At 44.0% G+C, this 21,867-nt stretch overlaps 1 long non-coding RNA gene across 3 annotated transcripts; it reads left to right on the top strand.

The window, feature by feature from the left end:
- Positions 1–736: 736 nt before the first annotated feature.
- LOC129118623 (uncharacterized) lies at positions 737–8,943 on the top strand. 3 transcript variants are annotated; one of them, XR_008533992.2, is made up of 3 exons: positions 737–1,263; positions 6,771–7,002; positions 7,721–8,943. It is a non-coding gene; the product is annotated as an uncharacterized LOC129118623 (long non-coding RNA). The 3 variants fall into 3 exon arrangements; XR_008533991.2 differs by lacking the exon at positions 737–1,263 and adding an exon at positions 4,566–5,169; XR_013181450.1 differs by lacking the exon at positions 737–1,263 and having other exon boundaries at positions 5,176–7,002.
- Positions 8,944–21,867: the final 12,924 nt, after the last annotated feature.

Here is a 21,867-nt window from a genome sequence, read left to right as displayed (position 1 = left end):
GAAAGACCTATTTTATAGAGAAATAACTATTTAATTATAACTCTTTATCCCATGGCTTATTCACTAAGGTAGAAACTGTAGAGCTTCAAAGTGTTTAAATTTTAAAAGAAGACCAAACAAAACCTCTCTGTACTTCCCTCTCTTTAGAGAAATTCAGATATTTAAATGTAGGTTCATAAACTGAAATTATATACAAATGGGGAATTTGAGCCTGAATTTTGAAAAAGCAGCCTGAACAACTAACTAAACATTAAGGAAATAGCTAATCTTTAGGTAGAAAAGAACACTTATTTTAGTTGTTAATCTGCTCATAAGAAGCAGAGACACTCCATATTTAAAGTACGCTCCAGAAGAACTTACGAAGAAATTGAAAGTCAAATTTGCATATCAAAATGCGTCAGACAGCTTAACTTCTACAAAATTGTAACAAACACTTTTCATTCCTATTAAATTATGTGGCATTTTTATTGCCTATTAAGTAATCTAATTTAACCCTGTTGTTCCAAAAATAGTTCACTCACATACAGTATGGCTCAGAAGAACAGGAGGTGGGTGAGACCACAGCAATGAGTCACACTGACAGGTTCAAGCCTTGAGTCAGCAAAACCTGGCCTTACTCTCAAACCTGGGTGGGCTTGATTAAGAGGAGGCCATAGCTGCCATTTGGGTATGGGATTGTACACATGCTCTCCCAAAAGCGGATCCCAGGTCTGCAAAACACATGTGGCCATGGCTGGCCACGCTGCACTTTCCCTGGTGCCAGCTCTGGCTGGAGGTGGTCATTCCAAGCTCCTGCTCTCCCTCCCCACTGTGATTTGCCATCCTTGCCACCGTGCTGATGTGTTTCTGGGACTGCACTGCAAGTCAGCTGTCTGCAGTGATCCAGATGAATAACAACTCCCTCTGGCTCTCTGGAAAGCAGCAGCTTTATCCCATGTTGCTCTGGGTGATCTGGTGTACAGCAACCTCCCAAAGACACGTGTCTCAGCCCAGCTGAGGACTGAACTCTGTGGTATGAGGCTGACCCTGGCAGTGGCTGGTGGAGGAGGGGACTGGCTGAGCAGCCCCCAGAGCAGTGGGGTAGCTGTACCTTCAGCAGGCTGGCAGGGAGGCTTCAGTCCCCAGCTGCGGCTCTCGCATCCTCCTGACTCATCCCATGGCTCCAGATAAGCCTCGTGCTTTATCGTGCCTCAGCCTGCCACCTGCAAATCAGAGATAACAAAATTTAAATAATTCAGAAGAACGTAGCAAGGCTTAATGGAGGTTTGTAATATGTTTTGAACTCCTTGCATACACTAGTGTGGAATTTAAGGTATCGCTGTTACGGAGCGTGTTGCTAGTAGTGCTGTCTTCCTTTAATAATCCCTGCAAACTCCCTGTCTTCCTACTCTCATTATCAGTCCTAGGCTTTGGTGTCATTGTGCTGCTTGGACACCTTCTAATTTAAATTTCATGTTTTGATTTCTGGGTGATAACTTCAAACACCAATTTTCTTCTGCTACGCTATGCAGCCTTTTGCTCATTTTAATGAAACCTAGCAACCATAATGTAAATTGGAAATAACTACAGCCCATTAGACTATTGAAATCCCTGAAGATTTGAATTATTCACTATTAACAGAACTTGTATAATTATAGGTTAAGATATCACTTAGGCATTTAGCATACATCAGCTCCACTGTTAATTTTTAGCTCTTGATCTGTATTAGTAACCTCGGCTAGCTAAATTAAAGGATATGCCTCCAATTAGCCTAAATTTAACATTCAAGAACACATCTCTGGTGGGATGATGCTTATAAGTTTAGAACATCCAAGCAATTTCAGCTGATCTACTAAGTCTCTATCACAAGTGGAAGAGAAAACATTTTCTTACAAACACTTCCGTGACTTTCACAGGGGTAAAAGAAAAAAGGACAGAGCTGCATTTTGTGTAGATCCAAAGCCAAAAGTGTGACAAGCATTGCAGTCCTCTGCCTCTGTAGAGATTGCCAAAATGTTTGTACCTGGGACACAGGCAGCTGGGTCATTGAATGAGCACCTTCAGAAACCAAAACACTTAGTCTGAATCAACAAGAAAGCATTGAGATACATAGAAAAAAAGGGAGAGCACTGACATTGGTAGCAAAAAAAAAACCCCAAACCAAACCAAACCACACCAACACAGTAAACAACACACCAGCAAAAAGTTGTTACTTTTCCCCAAGAACTTGCCTGTGTTGAACACAGCAGGGCTGGGCAGGACACTTTTGTTTGTGCACTGGACATGTCAGGTATGTACTGCAGTGCAGGCAGTTGTGGCACCTGTGCAATGTGTGGTTCTCACAGAGTTTGGTGTTCTAAAAGCAAAACTCTGCACAAGCTGAGTGTCAGAGTTAAGCAGTGTAAATCCTTCATTCAAAGCTGAGCTCCTTTTTTGGGATTGTCCCCAGGAATTTTCTGCATCTTCTTTCCAATTAAGTGACCAGAAAAGTTAGTGTGACAGAGTTAAAATCTCATGTACTCGCCCATTAAAATAAGGGTGCTTTCTGATCTGACTAAACTGTAATTGTCTGGTTAGGGATCTTAAGAACAGGATTTCAGCTACCACTGGGTAGTTTTAACTCCTTCTTGAGGGTAAGAAACTCAGCTGCAGTATCTTTGATAACACTCAGCATTTGTCCTTTTTCTTCTGAGAGCAATGAGATGACTTTCTGTTTGCTAGTGTATAAATTAATTAATTCTTCTGTTCCACCAGGAAGAAAAGATTCCTGGTAAGCATCTGTGAATTTTTCCTACCATTTGATACCTGCTTGAGATGATTTGCTTGCAGTACATAGTCCTAGGTAATCACACTTCCACTTCTGGAAAGCCCTTTTAAAATATGTAGCTAGAAAATGGTTTAGGGTTCAAAGCAGATGATGAGTCTGTTCACATGTGTTGGTCAGAAGATGGAATAGAATCTTAAAGCTTTTGTCTTGGCGAACACTGAGAAAAAAATACAGTTTTTCACAGTGTCATCTCTTACATCCATAAATTCAATAAAATAAATTCCAGTAAACATGAGTGATCTTGTTAATGAGGAGAAATGCAGTGCACTTGGTAGCTGTATAATTGTGTCATAAGTATAATTCAAAAAATGGTTGCTAATATCGATGAGTGTTTCCATAGGAAAGCTCTGGGTGATAACAAATCCTCTTGCTGGGAAATCTGCTTATAAACTTATAATGGCAACCATTACAGAGAAGGGAAAAAGCACTAAACTGGAAAATGCTATTAAAAATGTAATAGGACCCAAATTATTCAAAGATTAGTAATGACATTCATTCAGCAAAACTTGTTGCAAAGTGTGGATTTTATTGGAAACAATTGGAATCAAAAGATTATACTACTAATACCTAACTATGGTGTATCCAGAACAAATGAAAAAGAAAAAAGAACATTTTCAGCTCATAGCACACTGAGAATTTTTCCTCAGGGCTTTTTTTTTTTCACTTAGGAAATTGGACTGTGTCATATAAAACCTTTTGTCATGCTAAGCAGTCACTGTAGTATGTGCATCTTCTTAGTTAGACCTCCAAAATTATGGGGGTGCCTCACTCCTTAGACAGTTCCTTCTGGCCATGCCAAATTCCAAAACCATAATGCCCATAGTTGTCCTACCAGCCCCCAAATGAGGGCTTTGGTTGCTGAATCTCAGATTTGTGACATCCTCCATGCACTTGCAGTCCTGTTTCTGAGCAGCCCCGTGTGGTCCTAGCACAGGCAGTACTGGTATCCAACACCTCTGTTTCATGAGGCTCCTTGAGCTTTTCATTCCTTTGGCTCTACTGCTTGTCCCTGATACCAGCATTATTTGTGTCCCATGTAAAGTAGATGCCATCTAGTATAAGATCCAATAACAGCCCTGAGAGTAAGGACCAAAGCTGAGGTGCCTGACTAATTCAAGGCAGCTCTCTGATGAGCACATGGGATTTTTCATCACCCTTTGGAGGCTGCTTATTCTACTCTGTGGTTGCAGGGAATGCCTGTGTGCCTGACTTGAGTGCTTTGAATCACCCTACATGGACAGGGACTGACTTCTCAGCCCTTGCAATGTCTCAGTAGAGCTGCCTAAGCAGTCTGGCCTCCTCCTCTGCCTCTCCTTGTGTGGGTCTATGCCTGAACCCTTGCAGATTTCTCTTTAAAACTGTCAAATGTTTAAGGAGTTTGGATTTCTCTCATCTACTCTAGAATTTTATCTTTAATTACTTAGAACAAAGACTTTTCCCATTCTAATTAAACACCTTTTGCCTCAAGTGCAGACTATTCATGCTTTTGCATGATCATTTACTTTTAAGATTTTGAAAGCATTTTTCACTTGCATGCTCCAGATGGCTTGCCAGTGACAACATTCATGCATTTAGTTCTTTTCTCTCATTAAGCTGTGGATTTTCAAAATATTTCTGGAATGCGATCTTACAGTTTTCTCTCTCTCTCTTATTTTTTTTCCTCTGCCCTTTTCAACCCAAATGCAAGAAAAAGTACAAAATAGGTGTTTCCATGTCTGACTTAGATGTTGAGGGTTTTTGGATGGGGGAAGAGTGGAAAGGGTACAGGCAGAGCTTACTAAATTAGTGATGCCAACGGTCAGAAATATAATGGGCAGGTACAGTACTGCTCAGTTGCTGTAATCCTGTAAATGTGACCTCCAGCCCAGCCTTTCTGGGTACATCTGCTCTGTGAGTTGGAAGAATGACCCAAGCTTTGACAACCTGAGCTGGTGAGGCTTCCTCACACAGCATCACACAGATGCAGTCTAGCCACACCACAGACAAGAAGAGAGTCTCCTGCAGCTGGTTATGGATGGGGTGAGGGAGAGCCTGTTCCATGCAGGGCACAGCCTGCTTGGTGTCCCATAACATCTCTTAAATCCTTTTTGTCCCAGCTGCACCCGTGCACAGATCAGTAAGGAAGTTAGAGCTGGCATGAGTTACACAGGAGGGTGAAAAGTCACATAAATGTGTCAGTAAGTAGGAGTAGGACAAGCAGGACTAATTTTTTGCATGTTTTTGTACTTCCCAGGGTGTTGCTTTTCTCATTATACCACCCTCTGCTAGTGGGAGAATCCCATTAATGCAGCCTTTCTCCAAAGGATCAGGCCTCATCCACCTTCTCAGGTGGGCTGGTGTCCTTCTGTTAACTTCTGAATGGGGTAAGAGTCAGACCCACTGTGAGGCTGGGGAAGGGGAGGTTTTGGAAAACAAATTATGCTTTGTTAAGTGGTTAGAAGACACTCTGACTTAAATAAGCACTTAGCTCCTATTTACACTTGAAAGTTTGTCTGCTGGTAGAGTTCTGCCAGTAAACTCCTCCCACATAATTAGAGGCTTTTTGCCTATAAGATGCATTCCAGTCTGGCAAGCAACATCAGCCATAACATCAAAACCACCACTTCTTTTTGATTTCTTTTCCTTTTTTTTTTCTCCCTTTGTTATTCTGTCTATGCAAGAGCTTTTGTTGAAGTAGTTATGTCATAAAAATCACCCTAAAAAACACAAAGCCTTCAAGTACAAACTAAAACCTTGTCTACCCAGCCAGATGTTACTGTGCTTTAAATACAGTTACGGAAAATCAAGGTAAATTTGTTGGAATGTGCTGATCACAACTGAACAGTCATCACAGATGAAGTTAAATCCCATTCATCACTATATGAGCTAACCCTATATCCAGGGTGGTATAATCTAATTTGACTTTTTCGTAGCTGTGGTTGGACAGGGACTGTTCAACTTGCCTTAAACTATATCAAATTTTAATAGGGCCAGAATGAAATCTGCTTTATTTCGGTTTATTTTTCACTAGCATTATAAAATATTTATTCTGACACCTATACTGTGGTTGCCATCTCAATTAAATGTGTTAAGCATTCTTTCTTTTAGGCTTTCATATTCATTTGCCATTTTTTTGATACCATGAACTCTAAGCATATCTGAGATCTCAATGGGAAAGAAATGTCTGTCACTTTGATACTCCACTGGATCTTTAAATGCAGGCCCCCTAAAATTTCTTTAATTGCCTCAGTTAAACTATTTTAAAGCATTAATATAGCAGATTATGAATACAAATGATAATATATCTTCTTAGCTGAGTATCACTTTTTAAAGGATGTCATTAGACACACTCAGATTCACTTTCCTCAGTAGACAGTAATTTGGTCTTTCATTTCTAATAGTCTACCACATTTTAATTATATTTCTATCACATGAATGTTGCTAGCTTTCCCCAACAATGCTAATGTTGCCCTTCAGCAAACAATGACAAGCTTTTATAATTGGCAAGGCTAGGACCTGAAGAAGTAACAGAAATTTATTTATTAGGCCCCATAGAAAATCAATATTATCTTACACATACAAGTGTAAGTGCAAGTTTCACTCACTGATATCCAAAGTCCATCTGCTAATGAAGGACTGGAGCCAGGTGTGCCCCAGAATCAGTCACAGTTTGTTACTGAATTCAGAGGAGGTAGATGCAGGCCTATACTAAGTAAAAGAGAAACCTAATTTTTCTCTGAGGTGCAATTAACTCTGCAGTGTGGTGTGGAGCAGTTCAATCAGCTCTACTTGTTTCCCAGACATGAGAATGCCCATGACCATGCTGTGAGTACCAGCTGACACTCTGACAGCTGAACAGTTTGTTAAGCCACAGTCAAAGCAGGGAATGCACAATGCTATATCCTGGTGATACCACTGGCAAATGTGGCTGGACCACTTAAAGAGCCAAGCTGGAATTAAACTAGGCCTTGCACCTTTATTGCAGAAAGCACTGGGGGTTTCCTACTTGCCACATGTGGGGTTTGTGCCTCACTCCAGGCAGGTACTGTGGCTCATGATGCGTTCGTATTGAGTCTGGCAAAGAGAGTCTGTCTTTGTGTCACTGTGCCCTCTGTAAGACTTTATGTGATGATAATCCTTGGAGAGATCCCTGCCACCAGCACTTAAAGCTACAGAAAGGACAAACTGAAAGGCTGAACCAGGAACCAGGAGTGCAGGTGAGTATTGGCACATGCTTCCAGTCATGGGGTACCAAATAGACACAGTGACCGAGGTGTTCAGGGACCATGAGAAAGTCAAACACTTGGATATATTTTTGTATTGTTTTTTGCCTGCAAAAACAGGGAAGGACTAGCGGCTGATATTCCACTTCAGGCCAGAGCCTCACGTTGAAATAATGAAATTCTTGCTTCACTACTCAAGCAAACAGACCCAAGAGCATTTTTTCTAAACACAAACAAAAGTGATGCAAATGCAATTTTTATTGCTGGCACACAGCCTCCGTGTGTATTGCACCCATTACTTTTGCTTTGGTGCCAGGCTGAAAACAAAATATATATAAGCCTACATGGCTGTTTAAGGTCAATCCTGCCAGGCTAACAGTAGGGTTTTCTCTGACCATCTATTTACCATCCATCATTGTCATCTGTATCACCACAGGAGAGTATCATCTCCTCTTTGCTCTAAGTGTTTGCTGTTATCCTCTGCAGCACCAATTGATTTCCCAGTACAGATAATAATAAACACCCATAACAGTTACATAATCCACCCACAATTTTCCAAGAGAGGACATAAAAAATTATGCCTGTGAAAAGCAGAAACTTTCTTCTTCAAAGAATACTGTGTAATTTTGATAAATAGTCTTAAATGTATAATTCAAGTGCAGAATTCCAAATTCCAATTCCAAAGACTCATTAGTTGTTATGTATCTTTTAGCTCCAGGCCACTGACTGAATCTGGACAACACGAGTAGTGACAGAAAGTTGTTACTGCCTGGCAGCCAAGGGGAGAAGAGGTGCTGCTCCATCCCACTCAGGTTTTTCATGGGCTGCTGACCACAATACAAAAACCCTGGCCTGAACAATGTGCACAGATTAATCATCGGACTCTGATCTGGGAATTATCCCTTTTGATCAGAGTAGATAAGCAATTGCCCTGCATGGCAAGCAGTCTTACCACTGCCCTTTCTGTATCTATCATATGAAAAATGAATACAGGCAGACCTGTAGCCAGTCCAAATTGTCAGAGTTGGGGTCATTGATTTCAGAGTGATTACCATTGCTGATGCTGCTGAGGAGCTGGCCCAACAGGGTTTATACACATTGATGGAAGCCAGATTTTTCATGTGCATTACATATACTTCTTATATATGCCAACTGTAGACATATATATATATATAATTGTATATATATAATTATTCCATCTTTTAAAGTTATAAAATATGTTTCTCAAATTACTTGCAATCAATCAATATCCAATGCACTGGATTCTTTTCCTCCCTCTTACTATACCAGATTTCATTAATTTTACAGCAAATTGGAGTAAAACACATGGGTTTATATTTTTGAGAGTGCCTTATGGTATTTTTGCTAGGAAACTACTTTCAAAGTTGGGTAAGGGTTTTTTTCTTTTCTTTTTTCCTGTGTATTCATTAATCCAGTCTCAAATTCTGATATTTCTGTCCTTTTCAACCTTTGATAGATAAGAACAGGACACACTATAGTACATTCACAATTCCCATTTCACTGCAAACTTTTAACTTGCTTCTATAAGTCACATAACTCCTTCTGCTGCTAGTGGAAGGTATGTGTCCCCAACAAATGATATACCAGGTATTAGTGGTGTTAAACTCTAAGAACTCTAACTTAAAAGAAGTACACCTGTCATTACATATTTCAAGACATGGGCAGAACACCTTTTTTAACTGTCTCGAAGGAAGCAGCATGGGTGCAGTCTCATGCTTAAGAACAGCCATTTCTACTTCTTCACATCACATGAACAGCAATAAACAGCTGGTGTGATTAATTAAATGAACCACAACCTTCTCCAACCTGATTTGAGTATTTAGTTAGTCAAAGCAGTTCTTTACTTCCCATGTGACAAAGCATCAGCAGTTCCTATAATTAATAAAAAAGCAATAATAAATAATTTTGAGAATATGAGCTGTATGAATGTTTACTAAATGTTTGAACAACAGATTTAAAAAACCCCAAACTCCTCCAAGCATGACTCTATAACCCCATGTTTCCCTGCCCTGAGTTTTGGAGGCGAGCCGTAACGCCCCAGTGGCTCCGCTCTGCTCTGGTGTGGGCGAGAGGAGGGGACACAAACCCACGTGAATGAGGCCACTGGCCAAACTCCCTGTTTGTGGCACAGCTCTGAGGCACACACACCCACAGAGGTGTGGCTGTGCTTTCAGTGCTGTAGGGCACCCGAAGATAAGCTGGGGAAAGAGCCTGGGCAAGTGGAAGATTTGCATCTCCTCATGGAGAACCCCATGAGCGGGTGATGACAGACCCGACGTGGGGGCCGTGTCTCGTGGCTGGCTTGTGGTCTGCACTGTTTTCAACTGAGCAGCACAGGTCAGCCTGGCAAAACAGCACCATGTTTACCCTTTGGTATTCCTAAATGAGGTGTTCCCATGTTCCTTTTTCATCTCTGCAGCTGCCATTTCTTATTTATGTGTGATGTGCCACACATCTTCTCATCTGCCAAGAGCCTTTAACTCACAAAACATAAAATAAAACTCCAAAGTATCTCATCCCAGCCACAGCAATACGCAGGTTTTCATCATTTACTTGGTTCTTTTTTCAGCAAAGAAATACTTTGGGGGAGAAGCACAGAGACTTATTGATCTACTGACTTTGATGTCAAATTGGCAGATCACACATAGCCTCCCCAAAGCTTTTCTCTTGCTGAGTACCCCACTTTTCCATGGCTTAGCAGCCTGACCTCCTGAAGGGAGATTTACTCAAGTAACATGCAGCTTTTCCCAATTGCATTTGCTTTTCCCAACACCCATTTTGTCAATGAGCAATTCCATGACCATCAATGACTCTGGCTTCACACTGGACCAAATAAATGTTTTGTGTACTTGAAGATCTGATGCATTTGATTAGAGCTGCAAATAGAATGAACTCAAACACAAAACCAACTTCGGCTTCAAGGAAGAAAGTTCCATGAAGTAAAAGTTTGGTGAGTCTAACAGAGGTTAAAGTTATTTGACCTGGGTTGAATTTGAGCTTGTAAGAAGGGCAAATTGAGAACAAGCAAAGACTTGAAGAATAGTTCCATAAACAAAAAAGGTACTTTATCAGATAAGCATTCACATTAATTTTTATTCAGTCTCATTCAAGGAAGTTATTTTTTTCATGCAAAGAGATTTTGTTAGTTCTGAACTAAGATTAGTTCTGAACTCCCAGAGAAAGTGGTTGGTCTCTGTTTCTGAGCCATGACTGAATCCTCAATGAGTAGAAGACAAAAGAGAGCTTTTGTGGCACAACAGCAGACAAATGAAGAGCCCACAATCCTGGGAGGGGACTGATAGGGGCAGGCCCAAAGAGAGGCAGAGGCATCACCATTTGCCTATCAAGGGAAGTGTGAGGTAGGGCAAGGGCAAATCTTCCTGTCAAGGTTTGGTGTAGACAGGAGAACCTTACACCCAGCAGGTCAAGCTCTTACTGCTTCTCTTCCAGAAAGAGGTAAGCTCCTAGCTGTGGCCTTGCCATACAGAATACATGAAAAAATAACAGAAATAGTGTCCACCATACATTGGGATTAAAGAGGGAGAGCTGTGACATAGTGCTGATTAGCCCATGACTATATTCTGCTTTTTTTGCTTTGCTCTTCTTTTCCTAAAATTTTCCACTGTTTTTATTTCTCCCTCTCTCGTTCAAGCTGTGTTTGAGAAACCATTCCTCTCCATGGACTACAGTGGGGTTTGGATCAAATCTTAAAGTACATTTGCAGCTTGTTAAATTACTAAACACGCTTGCCTCACAATCTTTGTGCTATATATTGCTTCATCAGATGAAACAATGATAAAATTTGATCATATGGTCTAATTCCAAGGAAGGCAAGTACTCTACCCTAGTCAGAACTAGCATGCTAGCTCAGCTTTTTAGTCCTTTGGAAAGCTGAGCTCCACTAAACACAGGCTTTCACTGCTGGTAGGTGGCCAGATTTACAATACAATAAATTACTTGCTCCTGGAGAGAATTGTAATCAGATAAATACAGTGAATTCTTTATACTGTCTGGAGGCAGTCTCTGAACAGAACCCCATTTCATACAGCCTGATGTGACTGAGTTAGTGTTACTTTATAGGGATACATGCATTTTGTATGATGGCTTACTTTTAAGAATGTTTATTTTTTCCAGTAGTGATCTCTATGTTACTATCACTATTTATCCAGGCGAAGAAAACTTGTGGCTCACAGTCCCTTGCCCATATCAGTCCTCACTCCCAGTACATTCCAAGTAGGATGTGAGTCTAAATTTATGGCTCATCAAAGCCCATTAAGTATGGGAAAGGTTTTTTCTCTTCTGATTTAACCTAATAAGTAACCATAAAGAAGCCAAGAAGAAGAAAAAATGGTTCAGAACAGGTTTCTCTGCAGTAAACACTCAAAGATTGTGAAAAGACTATGCCATCATTACCAGAAGATAAAGCTGGCATAAAGGAATAATACTTATTTCAATGTTGCGAACAGTGAGATTAAAAAATTTAATTAAAGAATCTTGCCCATATATAAAAGATGGTGGACTAGTCTAGTCTCAAATGCATAAGTGTGAAAAACATTTGGGGCTTAAAATGAGTGCCTCAGCTGCTGCTTTGGACAAAGACCTTTAACCAATAATTAAATTAGTAAAATAATAAGTTGTTTGGTGTTTTGGGGGCGTTCTTTGGGTTTTCTGGGGTTTTTTTTGGGTTGGTTTTGGGTTGGTTTTTTTTTTTGGTTGGCTGGGGTTTGACTAGCTTGCTTTAGGTTGTGGGGTGGTTTTTTTGGTTGGTTGCTTTGTGTTGGGGTTTTTGGTTGTGTTCAATTGCTAAAACCCTATACCTGCCTTAAGACACCAAAACTGCCTCCATGTCTGAGAAATTAAGTGCCCACAACCATAACATGTTGGCTGCTTCTGTAGCTTTGTCAAGGAGACCTCACTAGAAGGGTTAGGGAAGGTTCCAGCTCAGTGGTTCTCAAGCTAGGATTATAATAAATATATGGAGACTTTGATACCTCTTTCTTGCTTTCCTTCCCTCTTCCTTTCCTTACTAGCTGGTATCAAAGACTTTCACCATGCAACAGTTGTTACTTGGACTTCAGAACAAATGCATTCAGTGCCCACAAAACCCTACAGAGAGCACACTGCACCTGGGTTGAGTGAGCAGGGGAGCACACTCAGGGACAAACAACTCTCATGCCTGTAACAATTCCTCCTAACTGCATCTGCACATCTGTCATTCATCTCTCTCTTTATATTTGCTAGCAGATTTATTACTATCTAGGCCACTAAGCAGATTTTCTCTTCAAAACCTGTGGCCCAAATTCTTAAGAACACACATTATATCCCCTTAAAAGGACAGAGAGGAGTGTGTCTGTTTGTTTACATTTGATTAGAAAGCACAGCCAGTGAGCTAAATTATGACACATTTGCAAAGAAACAGTGGAAATTTGCTTGATTAAGAGTTCCAATAGATTTCTGTTTTCTGGTCAGTATCTGCCCCACATTTAACTTGCCTTATGATGGTTAGTTCTGTCAAAAGTATAAATAATACAACCTAGGGGGTCAAGCCTAGAAGCCAGGAGCTGTATCCCCTGCCTCTTTACATCCAAAATGCCTCATGTTAAAAAAGACTGCAGTACAGCTGCTTCATTGTTCAGCCACTTAAATGAAAACAAAACCAGATAATCGTTCCTGAACCCTAATCTTACATTGGCTGTCAGTTCTCAAAAGAGCATCTTTTCACCTTAGAACATAGTCCAGAACAGTAAGAGACCCCACAGTGAAGCCTCACATACAGGAGCCCTTAATGAAACTAACACCCAGTGGTTTAAGCGAAACAAATCATGCATTTAAATTTGCTTGAGAACATCCTATGGACGTTGGAGTGGAAGGATTTTTTTACACTGACGGCACAGGCTGGGAGAGTGCTCATCTTGTTCTGTTCCCTGGCCTTAGCTAATAACTTCTAGCATCACCCTGGGCACACTAATTATCTCCTGGTTACATTTAGAAAAATCCCATGAAGAGCTTTCCAAAGCTGGCTTTTTTTCAGAATTCTTGATGATGTGAAATGATTAAATCAGGATGAATGGTGTATCTAAAAATAGATACTTGTGTAGTCACAGGTTGTTCAGTCCAATGCAGGAAAAAGGGTTAAATTATACAACATAAGCAGAAGTTCAGCATAGATGGTCATAACAGTCCCTGCTGGACTTAATATCCATGAATTAATGTATGACAGGGGATAAATGCAGTGGGACATTGTCCCAGTCTCTCTGCGAGTCCCTCCAGTCCCTGGGCCTTACCCGGGTCGGCAGAGAGTGGGGGGGGGTGACCCCACCACGGCCGACTGCAGGGAGACACTCTCTGTGCCCCGAGGGTGCTGAGGGCACTCAGGCTGGTTGCCTTCGCTGCAGCAGAGACGACCGAGACGTCGGTGGAAGAGGAAAGGGGCCGACTCCCAGCAGGGGATATTCCAAGGTTTTATTAAGGAGTCCCGAGGGAGCTCCTATGCCTCAGGGGGTTCCTCCTGCCGAGAGCCCTGGGGGACGTTCGGAGCTTACATTTAAAGGGGGGAGGAAACTAACATAGATAAAATCCTACTGACCAATAGGTATCTCTGGGGGATGGGTGCTGGGGGGATAGACATACAAAACGGCGTATGGGGCAGGACTTGGGGGGCTGACCCTTGGCCCCTGGCTAATCACTCGACAACTTGGACCGAAACTTCTAGGTAGGGGGCTGGGATGTCGAGGTGACTGGCAGAGAGCCAGGGTGGGGGTTTTGGAGACCTTATCCCAGGAAAGGGATAGCACAAGTACAGGGAAAAGGAGGGGGGGGGGTACAGTCTGAGATAAGCCATTTGGGAAAAACATGGGGATACAAGACCAACTACTTCAAAGTATTACAAAATATAAGAACGCACTACAACATCTCCCTCTTTTCGTTTAAATAAAAAAGGAAGAGGCACCTAAACATTAAATTTCAGCTCGGAGTGCTATCAATCATCAGCAAACCAAGGCTGTTTTGTAAATTCTGCAGAGGTTTCTGTCCCTTCCTCAGAAGAGGTGGGAACAGTCACCTGATTGACCTCTAAAGGGGAAATAGCTTTCGAGATCAGTTTGGTCACAATGCTCTTGATGATCCCAAAACTGATCAAAATAACAAGAAGAACAAGCAAAACTAAAAATACAGATTTCAAAATGGATTTGACCCAGCCCGAGAGTCCCCATCCCTGAAAGAGTCCATCCATCCAGTCCGCTGTTTCTTGCTTGATGTCTTGGACCATTTGTTGCATCTTCCCGATGATTTTGTGGACATTTTCAGCCTTGGATGACAGATTCAGGCAACAGAGACCTTCAAACTCCTCACAACGATGATTATGTAGCAAGAGGAGAAAATCAATTGCAGCCCGATTTTGTAGGGTGGCTTGCCTTGTTGTTTCATCGTCTGCCAGGAGGTCCGAAAGTGCAGCTGATGTAATATTGGCCTGTTTAGCAACCCAACACTCTAGATGTGATAATTCGCCTAGAGCTTTGGCTGCAGACACCCATGGCAAAAACACGGTGATCGCAACTCCTTTTGGTTTGGACCAATGTACAATTTCAGAATCGCAATTTGGGTCCAGATTCCTTAAATCTCTCTTTTTGCGGGCCGAATTGCGGGTTTTGGTTTTGGTTCGCCAATCCATGATTTGGGTTTTGTTGGGTGTAAACAGGCTCAGCTTTCCAATGGTGCATGGACCTCCGATTAGACGAGAGGGGATGCCTGCCCATGCCCTGTCCCCGCAAATGAGGAAAAACCCCTTAGGAAGGGCACGGGGCTTATTATCAGGGGTAGAAGGTATTCCTACTTGGGAAATTTTCTTACACCAAATTTTTGCTGTATAATTCACCTTAAACTGTTTGACTTCATGGTACAAATCTACTTGATCTTTTGGTGTAAACGTAAACTGAACACAATAGAATGCCTTGGTAGAACCAAGGAGTTCAAATTCTTGGGGTTCTTTTTCTGCTACTGCTTGTCTATCAATTAATTTTGACCAAGGGGATAACGGATTATATACTGGGGGAAGGGGAGCAGCTAATGTTGGCGGAAACTCATCATATTTGGATGGGATCCCCACAAGGCAAGTGGACATCGGGTCAGACACAGAAGAGGTTGACAGGCAAATGTGGTCTTGGTTGAGGACTCTGGCGAGGGTGGTCCACACATTTGCTTGGGGTTGTGGAACGATCCACATCTGACCTGGACGGACAGCTGTCAACAGAAGCAACAGAAGGATGGGGCTCATTCTGATGACACCAGGGCTGAGTTCAGCTCAAAGGAAAACACTAAAACTGAAAATAAAAAATGTTAGGGATGAGGTCCAGGTAACAACAATTTAACTTTAAAGAGTCTGACGGCGCTTCCTCCTCCAGCAGGCACTGGCTACCTGTGTTGCAGCTTTGTCCTTTGACACCTTAGGAATGTATGGTCTCACCCACCTGGAGGGGATCCATCTCAAGCCTGAGGGAGTGGATACGCACGCATACCCCCTACCCCAGACTACGAGCTCATGGGGCCCCTCTATTTTCCAAGTTTCAGGGTCCTTTATGAGGACTGGCGGACGCACTTTTAATTTGTGCTGACTGTTCTCGTTAAAATGTCTTACAATAGGTGGGTTAAGGTTTTCAAAGGTACAGTTCAAAAAGTTCAGTGTGAACAGCGCTTTGGACAGCTGGATTTGAGGGGTCTCTGTTTTCATCACTTCACGTTGCCGGTGAAGAACCTTTTTTAGATTCTGATGGGCTCTCTCCACCACAGCTTGGCCTGTCGGGGAATAGGGGATGCCTGTTTTGTGTTCTATTCCCCATTGCTGCAGGAAGCTCTGAAGGTCTTTGGACTTGTACGCTGGGCCATTGTCTGTTTTGATGACCTTAGGGATTCCTAATGTGGAAAAGGCTTGCATGAAATGCTTCTTTACCTCACTGGCCTTCTCCCCTGTGTGGGCAGAAGCATAGATGGCACCAGAAAAGGTATCCACGGAGACGTGGACATATTTAAATCTGCCAAATGATGGGATGTGGGTTACATCTGTCTGCCACACTTCGCAGCTCTGCAAGCCCCTAGGGTTTGCTCCTGCACTTAAGGTAGGTAGTGACTGATTTTGACAAGAAGGGCAGGTGGCTACGATGGCTTGGGCTTGTTTGTGCTTCAGATGGAATTGCCGAACCAAGGCAGGTGCATTCTGATGAAAAAATTGATGACTGATCTTTGCTTGTTGGAATACATCTGGGAGCGGGGCCATCTTGGCTGTAGCCGCAAGGGCATCAGCTTTCCGGTTACCTTCTGCAATGAACCCCGGCAGGTCTGTGTGTGACCTAACATGCATCACATAAAATGGGTGTTCTCGGCCAGAAATAATTCTTACTAACTTAGAAAGTAATTCATATAAAGGAATGTTGGAAACTTCTTGCAACACAGCATTCTCTGCCCTAGACACTACACCTGCAACATAAGCTGAATCAGTGACTACATTTAAAGGCTCAGGAAACTTCTCAAAAGCTCTGACTACAGCGGCCAATTCAGCAATTTGGGGTGATCCTTCCACCTTAGCAATATCTGCTTCCCACTGTTGAGTTTGGGGATCTTTCCACGTTACCACTGACTTGTGAGACGCACCAGACGCATCGGTAAAAACTGTCAGTGCTTTTAGAGGTGTCCTGCTCTGAATACTTGTCAGTGATAATGAAAACTGAACATCTGAATTGAAAATTTTGTGGGCCGGTCTGTGAATTGAAATTTGGCCTGTGTAGCTATCTAGGGCTAATTGCAAGGCTTCATTCTCTTGATAAAATTGTTCTAGCATTGCTTGAGACAAATGGCCTGATTTCAGGTTTAAGGAAATGTAAATGCAGTCAAAGTCACACCCTGCCAATTCTCTGATCCGTATCCTTGCTTTCCGGATCAATTCTGCCATCAGCTCTTGTGGCATTGTCATCCTTTTTGACCTGTTGTGACTGAGAAAGACCCACTCTATAATTAAGAGGGGATCTTTCTTGACCTGGTCCTTTTTCTTTGCATGGACAGTTTCCCACTGAAAAATCATACCATGGAGATGTGGCAGTTTGCCTAAGATGATAAATTTGAAGGGGAGACCCTGCTGGCACCTGTGGGCCTGTCTAGTAGACATGATTTCCTGAACTTTCTCCAGTGCGGTTTTCGCTTCCTGGGTGAGGGTCCTAGGAGCACTAAGGTCATCTCCCCCTTTTAACAAATTGAAAAGGGGGGCTAGGTCTTCGGTGGAAATGCCTAGCCAAGGTCTCACCCAATTTAAGGATCCACACAGTTGATGGAGATCCGCTAAGGTTTTGATATCATGTTTGATAGTCAATTTTTGCGGCACAATGGTCCGCTTTCCAATTTCAAGGCCCAGGTACTTCCAAGGTGGCATCTTTTGAATCTTTTCTTCTTGGAGCTCGAACCCTGCAGCAACCAATGCATTGATTGTCAGGTCAAGTGTGTGAGTAAGCATGTCATCACTTGGGGCACACACCAGGATGTCATCCATGTAGTGCAGGATGATGGAATCTCCTGCAGCTTCACGGACTGGAGACAACAAGGAAGAAACATACCTCTGGCAAATCACAGGACTGACTTTCAGTCCCTGAGGGAGGGTCGTCCAATGGTATCTCTTCATTGGGGCCTCCAGGTTAATGGTGGGAACCGAAAAGGCAAAACGCGGAGCATCGTCAGGATGTAGGGGAATGTGAAAAAAACAATCTTTGATGTCAATTACAGCTAAAGACCAATTTTGTGGAAGCATGCTTGGTGAGGGCATTCCTGGTTGTAGGGACCCCATGTCCTCAATAACATTGTTGATTTGACGGAGGTCATGGAGTAGTCTCCACTTGTCTTTGTTTGGTTTTTTAATGACAAAGACAGGCGAATTCCACAGCGACGTGGTCTCCACAATGTGACCTTTTTCTAACTGCTCTTGTACAAGTTCTTCAAGCGCCTTTAATTTGGTTTTATTGAGCGGCCACTGAACTACCCTTATTGGAGTATCAGTTTTCCAAATCAATTTTTGGGCATGGCGCACCTCAGCGACCGCTCCCCGAAAAACCTGCGGGTTTTCTGGGATGTCAATTGTGGTTCCCCACTGAACCATTAAATCTCTGCCCCAGAGGGGCTCTGTGTAGTCTAAAACAAACGGGCGAATGGAAGCTATTTTGCCATTGGGTCCCTCAATTTGAACAACGTTTTTTGACTGTCTTGCCAATTGAATTCCCCCTACACCTTGCACGTGTCCTGCTACGTTTTGCAATTCCCAGTGTGATGGCCACTCTTTAGATGGAATAATCGTGACATCTGCTCCGGTATCTAGAAGTCCTTGTATGGACTTGTACTCACCCCCACGGTGTAAGCCACATGATAGCTTGGGTTTTTCTTTTCCCAATACCTGAGTCCAGCAGACATTGGGAAGGAGTTTACCTCTGAGGGTGTTTGCTTGCTCCTGGTCCCATGGAGGCTCAGGTACTGGGATGGCTTGGGCTATGATTTGGCCTTTGGGCAAGTACACGGGTGGATGAGTACAGTGAAGCCATATGACAAATTGTTTCGGGTCTGATGATATGAGACCCGGAGGAATAATAATTTCTTGGGGTGTGTGTTTTGTGTCCCCAAGGACGACATACTTACTGTGACGCTTCTGGCAAAGCTGTGTCCAAGTACCTGGTTGTTCAGGGTTAACAGATATGAAATGCCAGTTAGTGTCTCTGAGATGGAGAGGTTCAGTCAACGCCAGCCTGTAAGGGTTATGGGAAGAGTCAGTGGTTAAAATTGGTCTGGGATTATTCCCATGAAATGAATGTTCTGTTTTGTTCAAAGCCAGTGCCTCGCTTGGCACTGATACATCTTTTACACTAGATTTCTTTTCCCTCCCCCGTACTTGAATTGAGCCCACCCTATTTTTGTCATAGCGCTGGGGAAAGGAGCGCTCTTTACTCAGTTTTTTGAGAAGTGGTCCTTTGGGGAATTCTGGTTTCTAAGCATATTGTATTTAAAATCTAAAAACTGCTTTTTCAGAGGGCAGTCCGGCATCCAATGTCCCAACTTCCCACAAAGATGGCAAGGTCTATTAGAGCTGGAGATTCTCTCTTGTGGCATCGTGACATGCTGGAGCTGGCTGGTAAATGGTGGCTCAGGGGTTTCCACTGCAGCAATCCTCCTCTGTGGTTTTGGTCTCTCGTCGTGGTCAGCGAGGGTGATGGTAACTTTCTTCTCACACACTTCAAGCATTGCCTGCAGCGTAGGCGTTGGGTCAAGAGGCAGGCTGAGGATAGCAGCTGTGCACTTCTCATTGGCATTTTCTTTAGCGATCTCGGTGAGGATTTCCATCCTGGCTCCTTCATTCTGAACTTGCAATTCAACAGCTTTTCTCAACCTTTCCACAAAACTCAAAAAGGACTCAGATGGAGATTGTGTTATTTTCAAATAATTTTCAATTGGAATACTAGGACGGAGCCCAAAGAAAGCTTTCTCAGCTGCTCTAGCACCTTCTCTGAAAGCCCTTGTGGGAATGCTTTCTGCCTGGGTCACGCTATCCTCCCAACCTCCCTGTCCACAGAGGTGATCGAGGGATAACATATTACCATAAACATCACGAGCAGTAGCTTCATCAGCCCACAGAGCTGGTAAAATTGCTCTCAATCCTTTTTGCCATGCAACCTCCCACAAGAGATATTCAGAAGAGGATAACAGGCAGGAAAAAAGGTGTTTTATATCAGCAGGGGTTAAAATGTGAGCGAATAATGTAGCTTTAAGGAGCCCTCTAAAATATTCACTTGATCTCCCAAAATCTTTTTGGGCTTTGGCTAGTTCTTTAACAGAATCAACAGAAAGGGGGCTATAATTTGGCTGGAATGCCCCGTTTAAATCAGGGATATATGAGACAGGGGCAGCAGAAAGGACCTGTCCTGTTTCCGGGTTCTGTCTGCCGGCGACAGCGTCTCTTGTTACACTGGTCTGAGGGCCAGAGGGCGGGCCGTGGGGGGGGCGGAGGGAGCCCGCGGCGGGCGGGCAGAGCTCTGAGGGGGCGGGGGCGGCCGGGGCCAGAGCGGGAGGGGCGGCCGGGGCCGGGGCGGGAGGGGCGGCCGGGGCCAGGGTGGGAGGAGCCGGAGGAGGGGCCAGAGCAGGAGGGGCGGGAGGAGGAGGGGCCGGGAGAAGGGTGGGAGGGGCCGGGGGAGGAGACGGGGGAAGGGCGGGAGGGCGGGTTTCGGGGGCGGGGTGCTCCGAGCAGAATGGGTTGTTGGGAGAGCGAAAGGAATTCTGGGAAAGCGAGGAAACCACCATTGCCACGTGGTGTCCGCCATTATGGTCCGGGGAAGTTACCGGGCGCGTCTCGGGGGTACCAAGGCGGGCACAAAGGTTGTGAGACACGGTATTATAACTTGGGGAAGCAGGGGGGAGGGTGGGATTTCGGGAATTCAGGGCAGAAGTGTCCGGGTTGGAGACAGGGAACCTCGGGGGGGGAGCAGAGATTTGTGCTGGGGCTGGGAGTGGGGGAAGGGGGGTGGGGGAAGGAGAACCGAACTCGGAGGGGGGTAGATCGGGTTTCTGGGAAACAGAGATATTGAAACTGTTGCCGGATGGCTGTTCTTGCATCTTTAAATTAAATTTTACAACATTTCTTATCTGCAGGGCTAAAAAAGCAAATTTTGACGGAGATATGTCTCCTGCTTTCCCTGCCTTCAATAATTCACTACCAATTTTGTCCCAAAAAGCCAAATCACTGAGACTTTCAGTGGACACGTCAGGGAAGTGAAGGAAAAGCCATCTGACGAACTGTTTAACATCTGTTTTTGAAAATCGGATCTTTTCACTCTTAAGAATGTTTAAGAGATGATAATAGACACCCTTGTGAGATACAGAAAGCCTAGCACCCATTTTGGCTCTGATTTTAAATTTGTATCTCAAATTTCAGCAACCCAGGTGGGGGGGGAGGAGAAAAAAGCCTACAGCTGGCAGCCTGCCCACAATAGAGAGAAAAAAAACTTCAGCCCTCCGCGGCGGGGCTGAGAACAAAGGGCAGGGAAACACCCCCTCCCAAAGAAGGGAAAAACAAGAGAAGGGTAAAACTTACCAATCCAGCTGCAGGAGAGGGGAACGAAAAAGCCTGGGATGTTGATTTCCACCTAAAGCTGACTTCTTCGGGTACATAAGAAGCTCCCAGCTTCGTCCACAGGAGAGCAACTCACTAAAACGGAGTGTGTTCTTCCGAGGTAGCTTGCCGGCCAAAGGCTTATCGAACAGACTGAAAGAATGTCCGAGCCCCTTTCCGTGGGCTCCTGGAATGGTCCCAGAGCCCCACGGCTGGGCGCCAAGCTGTCCCAGTCTCTCTGCGAGTCCCTCCAGTCCCTGGGCCTTACCCGGGTCGGCAGAGAGTGGGGGGGGGTGACCCCACCACGGCCGACTGCAGGGAGACACTCTCTGTGCCCCGAGGGTGCTGAGGGCACTCAGGCTGGTTGCCTTCGCTGCAGCAGAGACGACCGAGACGTCGGTGGAAGAGGAAAGGGGCCGACTCCCAGCAGGGGATATTCCAAGGTTTTATTAAGGAGTCCCGAGGGAGCTCCTATGCCTCAGGGGGTTCCTCCTGCCGAGAGCCCTGGGGGACGTTCGGAGCTTACATTTAAAGGGGGGAGGAAACTAACATAGATAAAATCCTACTGACCAATAGGTATCTCTGGGGGATGGGTGCTGGGGGGATAGACATACAAAACGGCGTATGGGGCAGGACTTGGGGGGCTGACCCTTGGCCCCTGGCTAATCACTCGACAACTTGGACCGAAACTTCTAGGTAGGGGGCTGGGATGTCGA

Source organism: Agelaius phoeniceus, chromosome 3 (assembly GCF_051311805.1).
Source record: "Agelaius phoeniceus isolate bAgePho1 chromosome 3, bAgePho1.hap1, whole genome shotgun sequence".
NCBI lineage: Eukaryota > Metazoa > Chordata > Aves > Passeriformes > Icteridae > Agelaius > Agelaius phoeniceus.
This window is presented reverse-complemented; position numbering and strand designations above follow the sequence as displayed.